At 44.8% G+C, this 8,086-nt stretch overlaps 1 protein-coding gene across 1 annotated transcript in view; it reads left to right on the top strand.

Annotated features, from left to right (window-relative positions):
• LOC110078166 (sialidase-3) overlaps positions 1-8,086 on the top strand; it is a 94,053-nt gene that overhangs the window by 341 nt on the left and 85,626 nt on the right. The gene's annotated exons all lie outside the window — the stretch shown is intronic.

The following is an 8,086-nucleotide window of genomic DNA, read 5'->3' as shown; positions in this document are numbered from 1 at the left end:
GGCTCCTTTTCTTTTTTTAAAAAAAGTGTCTCTCTGTTGATCGCATCCTGGCATCGCATTTCTGCCCCGCAACCACTCCAGGTACGGCTCACGGGTTCCTGCCCACGTTTCTTAAACCGGCCGGCAGATCACGGTCCTGCCTCCCTTCTCCTGCCTGCCTTGCCCCCACCGCCACCCTAGCCTTCTGTTGGAGCAGCAGAACTCAACAGCACGTCCTGTGACTCCGATCCCCATCCCTGATGTATACTTATGGGATGGAGCATGGTTACCCTTCAGAGAGCAAGCTCCGCCGATTCTAGTTCTCGTCCCATGCGTTGGACTACAATTCCCAGGCTTCCCCAGTCGGCAAAGCGGGTTGGGAGATCCTCAGAGCTGTATTATTTAAATCCGAAGGGCAACTTCTGGGCGTAGGTGGGGTCCTACCCCCTGCCTTAACCCTACAGAAGAAGGGCAGGGATTTGGAGGGAAGGGGGCCATTTCCCCTATTCCAGTCTGCCTGGAGAGTGGACAGAGATCCTCAAATGGCGCATGGCTCCAACACGGAATTGCCCTGGCCAATTTCTTCTTTTCCATATAAAGGCACCATTGTCTTTTATCTTCTGCATTTTTCATTCCCACATCTCTGCTCCCCTTTGTCCTTCCTTCCTGCTTGCAAACAGCCAGGGTCTCTGTCTCCTGGGCTTTGGAACTAGCCGATCATATTACTATGATCTGCTTTTTATTTTCCCTGGTCCCACCATGGGACGCTGGGCTCAGCGAGAACTGCCTTGGACATTTTTAACTCCCCCAGTAAAACCCACTTTCCTTCGCCGTGTGGCCTTTGTCTTAGGTGTCTCGTGGATGCGGCCAGTGAATCACAGAACCCACAGGCTCTTCATAAAAGCAGAATGAGCCCTGTAAGTGCTTGGCGGGCTGACAGATGCATAGCTCACTGGGCTCTGCAGGGAGAATTTAAAGCCACATCAGGGTTTTAACGGCTGGAAAGGTGCTCAGGTATTTTACTCAAGACTGGAATGATGCCTTTGGTAAAGGATGCAAGCAAGGTCAGGGGGAAAATGTTACCGCAGTGAGGGAAAAATGGGGTGATGTTTGATCTTTCTATGGGGTTTGCATGTCATCTTGATAAGAAATTGAAACACCAAGTGGAAAGTGGAACAAGTAGGGTTTCTGCTGCTCCAAAAGGCCAAAGACCAGGGTTGGAATGAATTAGTTCAAATTATGAGAAAAGTGGATCCTGGCTGCAGCTGAGGATGAACTTGCTAACAATAAGAGCAGTATGGAATAGTCTACCTGGGAAGATGGTGGATTGCTGGCGTTCGTTAGACAATTTTAAATGGTGGTTGGTTGGTCATCTGTCAAGGATGCTTTAATTGCGGGTGGGAGGGTGGGTTGGTTGGTTGGTTGGTATTCTGCCCTTCTCCCCATGGGGGAACCAAGGCAGCTTGCAACAAGGAAAGCAACAGATTTAAAAATACTATGTAAATATTGTATTTTAAAAACAATTAAACATCTCATAAGATTAAAAGTCAAGCTTAAAAACAATTCAAAAACATTTAAAAACCTGCCTGTTCAAAACCAGTGTTCCTGAGATAACGGACTGCTTAAAAGCCTGCCTGAAGAGGAAGGTCTTAGCCTGAGGAAAGAATGATAAGAGAGATGGGGGGGGCAACCTGGCTTCTCAGGGCAGCTCATTCCAAAGTCTTTGGGGCCACCACTGAGAAATCCCTCTCTTGTGTCCTCGCCAAGTGACCTTGGGAAGGTGGTGGAACTGAGAGAAGGGCCTCTCCGGAAGATCTTAAGAGCTGAGAAGGCTCATATGAGGTGATACGGTTCTTCCGATGACTTGGACTCAGGTCTTATCCCTGGGCGTCCCTTCCATCTCCCCACCTCTAGCATCTGGTGATTCCACCGTGGGTCCGACCATCTTAAGGGGTCAGTAAGTTTCCAAGAGGTCCCAGGGACACTCTGCTCGGTGACTGGACAGGTTGACAAAAGTGATGCGCTCTTCAGGTTGTCCGTTCCTGACATCTTCCGCCTGAGGCAACCACCTCACGCTGTCCAGCAGGAGAGCCAGCGCTCGCTCTGTGCTTTCTCATCTTCCAGGGTCCACATGATGCAGACTAGGATTGTAAGCAGTTTTTTGGAAGTGAAAGCTTGGGTTAAACCGTTGACTGTACGTAGAGCTTGCTGATCGACCGACTGATAGATTGATGATGACGACGACAGCTGAGGATGCTAATAACACAGAGTGAAAAATCCACCGAGCTTGGGAAAAATTTTGGTATGGGAAGTGACGTGGAGGCTGTATCTCCCAGAATCCCCCCTGCCGGCATGACCAGCTCTGGAATCTACCAGGCCAGGTTTCACACACCCTTGAGAGACCTTCTCTGGGTCTTTCACATGACCTAGTTGTTGTTTTTTGCCAATGCCAGGAGCGCCAGTAAGAGTTTTCCAGCTTTACAAGCAGAACCACAGATTCCTTGAGTTTGTTCTGGGAAGTTTTACGGAAGGTTCTGGAGCATTTGAAAAAGCTTCTAATTCTGGAGTCATAAGTCATTTTTTGCGGTGATTTTTCTTCACCCAGCATGGCTCGTGATCAAAAACTCCTGCCGCAGTCTGAGTTACGGCTTTGTTTGCACATGCAACGTTATCTTAAGTGCCATCTGACAATTTTTTTCCAGTAAACTTCAGGGATGAGCCTTGTGCTTCACAACGCACAACACATAGCAACAGCGACAACCGCAACCCAGAGAAGGACGTTGTCTAGGCAAGTTTTTCTTTCACTTGTTCTTATAAATAATGGATCTCTCAGTGCAAGCAGCTCATAGTTGGGGAAATAAACAACAACGACAGATGACAAAACATGGAAGCAATAAATTGCTATAAAACATCTCCCATTTACCTTAGTGCAGGACCTAACAGTGTCTCCCAGAAGCACCGCCTGGGAAAGTTACTTTTTTCAGACTAAACTTCCCGGAACTGGAGAATATGGAATACAAAATTCAATTTCTGGAAGCTTCGATGCTACTTTGCAGGTATCTGGGAAGCTGACCAAACAGCAGAGGTCAGTGTGTGCCCAGAACAAAAGGACAATTCAAACGCTCACTTTGTTGCAGAGTTTCATATTGCTGGTAAAATTCCTTTTTTGCTACTCGGTAGAAGTACAGAGATCCGCAGAGAAAATACTGTAGCTACATGTTCCCCGGATTCCACTCTCATTAACTGGCACTTAATGTCTCAACTCACTCTGAGATATTTGTAGGAGAAAGAACTTTACATTACTTACAGTTGCAAACAGATCAACAGCAAGCAAAACAGCTTTCTTGGACAAACTAAAGAGAGGGAAAAGAACACTCAGCAAAGAGGCAGGTCTTTTTAATTGCAATGTCTGGAAGAACTATTGCTTCTTCTTCGTGGCCTCTGTGAATGCACACAATTGGGATTGGGCTGTGCCTGCATAGGACTCCTCGGAATATTCTAGAGCTTAAAACATATAATTTATAGTACATTTCCCGGTGGCCCGCATGCTCCGCCCTCCTGTAATACTTCAGTTCCTTTTTGCCATCACTGCAATTGGACTTCTTCGTACCTAGAACCGTTTTTTTCAATTGCCTGGTATTGATTATGATCTGGCTCATTGATTATCGTCTCTATCTCTGGAAATTTTGATCTTGGATTGGCTACGGATTACAATTATTGGATTCTGTTTTATATATTGTTTACTTTGGTTTTTGACCTCCGGACTGATTATCTATTAAACTAAAGAGAGGGAAAAGAACACTCAGCAAAGAGGCAGGACTTTTTAATTGCAAAGCCTGGAAGGGACTATCGCTTAGCGCTGGACTGATAGACAATCACTTCAGTCCAGAGACGTCCCTCCCAGTCACACAGACCATAGGCAGCATGCAAGACTGCAAACAAAATTCCAGCATAATTTACCTCTTGTTAATGAACACTTCAAATAAAGGACTGGGAAGGAAACTGGCGTTTCCACGGCATATCAAAGCCTTCCCAAACGAGAATCTAATGCTTTCACTTTAACTCTTGACTCCACAAAGCCAGTCTGCTTACTTTCCCTGGGAGCTATGCAGATTGTAGCTATGAGAAAGGAAAAAGGGGAGGAAGATGCTTTTGCTTTGAGAGAGGATTAAAGGGGGATTAAGGTGTTGATTGCAACAGGGTGTGTAATAGCGCATTTATTTGTATGCAAGTGATTGGAAAACATGTTAGAGAGCATTGTTTGCACTCCAAAGAGGGAACTTTTGCTCAACTACTGTTCAACAAAGCCATAGGAGAGATGCACTCTGCGTATGCCCCAGATCCAAGCCACCTCTCTGCTCAGGTATGAGTATTAGGTGGAAACGTTTAGCTTTTGTTGTTTTCTGGTGTGTTTCTCTTGAACTGTCCAATACTTTCCCTCCAAGTAGCTTTCGCACCCTTTTGTAACATTTTGGATCTTTTGTCCTTTTCAAACTTTTTTCCCCTTCTTTCTTTAATAAAATATACAAATCCTTTCAGGCAGTTGTCTGGAGTTTTGGCCGAGAGAGTTTGTGTCACTAAAACCAGGTCCTGTCTTGACCAAGCTACAGGGATTTTTTAATGTTTGTGAGTAGATGTGGTGGCAGCACTCTTCAAAGGTTGGCGTATGTTCTAAGTGCCTCGCCTTGCAAATCTTTCGAACTTGTTTCCACAACAAAGTAAAATTTAGGAGCAATACCATCACTATCATATTCCATTGTATTTTCTCCAGCTAGTTTATTTTTAACAGGGACTTGGACTCAGACCTGGGATTCAAACCCTGAAACTTGTCGACATGCCTGCCACATCAGAACAAGAAAGGTAGTGTGGCACAGTGGCTATCAAGGTAGGGGAAGCTAGTCTGCGGTACTGCCACAAGTCAGGATGAAGAGAGAGCCCATCACCTTTAGTTCATTGGAGAAAATAAAAATAAATGAAGGAAATAAAGAATACGTTATTTATTTATTTAAAATATTTGTATCCCGCTTTTTTCCCCAAAAGGACCCCAAGGCAAGCCCAATAAGGAATCATTCCCCCAGGCACTGTTTCACTGATTGCTTAGTAGCTATTGTGGAGAAAAGGAATCCAAAGGGAAAGTCTGTGTGGGAAAGAATGAGACACATCCACAAATTCCATTCTGCCACCACGGGTTTGAATCAAGATCATGTTTTTTTCTACTCATAATCCCACTACACAAATATAAGAATTGGTTTTTCAAAATAAGTTTTGAGTGCAGCGAAATGTTCATTAATCTAAAGATGCAATAGGACGCTGTAATTCCAGTACATAAGAACAGAACAAGCGTTTCTTCGAAAACAGAACTCACTGTTTTTACAACCTCGAACTAATAAACTGCTGAGCAGATTTGTGGGACAGAAAACAGGTGCTGGTTAATATGTTAGCTGGCTTTTTGGTTGTCAGGATCTTTCTGATAATGGTAAGAGCCCAATGTTAATAGTATGATTTTTTTCCCCACATCTACATTTGCTCTGATTCTGTTTGCAAACATGTACGCCCTGAGGTTCTAATATCACATCTTGTCAGAGTTAACTATTGACCATAAAAGCACAGGCTAAAACATGCATCTATTGGTCTTAGAGATGCTGCAAGATTCTTGGTTCTTTTGATGGAGCAGCCTTAGGGTGCAGCTAGACGTGGAGGCCGTCCTATGTCGATCTGACATTTCTGATGGCAGGTGTATCACTCCGGTTGTTCACCTAGGATACTTAATTGTCCTTGGCAATACTGGGGGCCACAACGCACCTCATATCACTGCAGTTCTCACTGAGATCTCAGGTTGCCCACCCTCCTCTGTTACCTTATTCTTATTTTTAATTTGAAGATTGCGCATGTGGAGATGATTCTTCTAGGTATTGGACACCCAACCCAGTTGAGGAAGATGTCTTGGATTCTTATCTAAATCTGAATTCAAAGGGACACTGGAACTTTGCAATTCTATCTGCAGGATCTGTATCAGTGCTGTGGCCTAGGACTTTGGTGTGCAAATTGCAGCATTTTGCAATTGCTCACATGGTCTGCTCTATAACTGTGAATAAGAAGAGACTCATTTTGCAAGGTTTCTCGATAGATATCTAAGTAAGCAAGTAACCCCGTAGAATGTTAAAAGTGTTGCACAGGAACATGTGGCAACCACATGAGCGATGTAACACAGAGGAAGGCTTATTGCCTCTGTGGAAGAGGCCAGAGGCCACAATCGAATAGGTAGGTTTAAAAATCATGCTTTATCCATGAGACGCATGACTTAGGAAGAGACAAAAATCTGCCTTCTACTAGTTTTTTCATTCTCCTCGATCGTAAGTCTGCCCAGTTACCGAAGAGACAGATGTGGCTTGGAAAGTAACCAGGATCTGGATGGGAAGTAACCTGTTGCTTTGGTGCTACAGAGACCTCTGCTGGAGACCTGCGCCCAAACCCCTGTGGGTCTGGATTTCCCTTCCCAGCTTGCCTTGTGCTTCCTGGAGTAAAGAATTCAAAGTACTGATATCATTATTGGAGGAAATCCAATTACAGTATCTCTCTTTTTTTATCCGCAGCATTTGATTCTCTGGAGGCAAGAAAAATAAAGGAAAAGGTAAAGGTAAAGGTTCCCCTATACCACTATCCATGGGTCCTGGAGACCCTTACGCCCAAGAGCTCTGTTAGGGAGATGTGCCCGACTCTGACACAGAGGGATCTAGATGGGGAAAAAAAGTCTAGAAATGTGCATAATAACAGGATGGGAATAGAACCATAGAATAATTATAGAATCATGGAATAACTGAGTTGGAAGGGATCTAGAATTGGAAAGGATCTGAGTTGGAAGGGAGTTGGAAGGGATCTAGCCGCCCCAAATCAAATCAAATCAAGTCAATAAATAAGGTGATCGAGTCCAATCTACTGCTCAAGGCAGATATACAATGAAAACAGATCTGCCAGGGGATTATCCAAGTGTTTTTTGGATGCCTCCAGGGTTGGAGCACTCATCCACTCCCCAGGTCACTGGTCCCATTGTCGTACTGCTCTAACAGTTAAGAAGCTTTTTCCTGATATTCCACAAAAACTGGCTTCTTGTCACTTGAGCCCATTGTTGTGTGTCCTGAACTCTAGGATGATCGAGAACAGATCTTGTCCTTCCTCTGCATGACAGCCTTTCAAATATTTGAAAAGTGCTCTCCTATCACCGCTCAGTCTCTTTTTCTCAAGGCTAAACATGGCTAATTCTTTCAGCCTTTCCTCCTAAGGCATGGTTTCCACCTCCCTGATCATCATCCCTGTCGCCCTCCTCTGAACTTGTTCCAATTTGTCAGCATCCTTCTTGAATTGTGGTGTCCAGAACTGGACACAAGACTCAAGGTGAGGCCTAACCAGTGCCAAATAGAGGGGGACCAGCCCCTCATGGGATTTGGAAACTATACAGTACTGTACTTCTATTGATTTAGCCAAAAATGGTGTTGGCCTTTTTTGCAACCACATCACACTGTTGGCTCATATTCAACAGACAGCATGGTCATGGTAAATAGAAAAGCCAATTAGATTTGCATAAGCCGGGGAGTTAGGAAAGTTTTAAGGATCAGAGCATACTTTTGCAGTATTAAAGAGCAAGCCGGGTAGGTGGGGCTCGTCAGCCATGGAAGGCAGCCCATGTAGGAGAAGGAAAACTCCGATTTCAAACCTCCAGTGCCTTGTGGATATATCCACCAATGGAAAAGGCTTCAGGAGTTAACCTCGAGGCAAAATCCGGAGCTGGAGTCCTGAAGGCAGCATGTGTCGTTCTGCCAACTCCTGCGACGTTGCTGGAACCAGTTGTATTGGCTCTTGCCTTTCCATTGGACCATTTCAGCAACGTGGAGAGGGGGGATTTGCTGCTTGGGTAACAGCCTATCCTCCATATTACCTTACCCGGGCTTCATGCTCTGGAGAGGACACTCCTCGATTCAGAGCATGTTACCATAGTCTCTCGAGACTGAAGGATGCCTATGATGATGATGGTCATGAGAGAAACAGTGGTGGCCGCAATGGATGTTATTTAAGACACTTTCACACGGGGTCTCCATGTTTTTCAGATAAA

This window comes from Pogona vitticeps, chromosome 3 (genome assembly GCF_051106095.1).
Source record: "Pogona vitticeps strain Pit_001003342236 chromosome 3, PviZW2.1, whole genome shotgun sequence".
NCBI lineage: Eukaryota > Metazoa > Chordata > Lepidosauria > Squamata > Agamidae > Pogona > Pogona vitticeps.
This window is presented reverse-complemented; position numbering and strand designations above follow the sequence as displayed.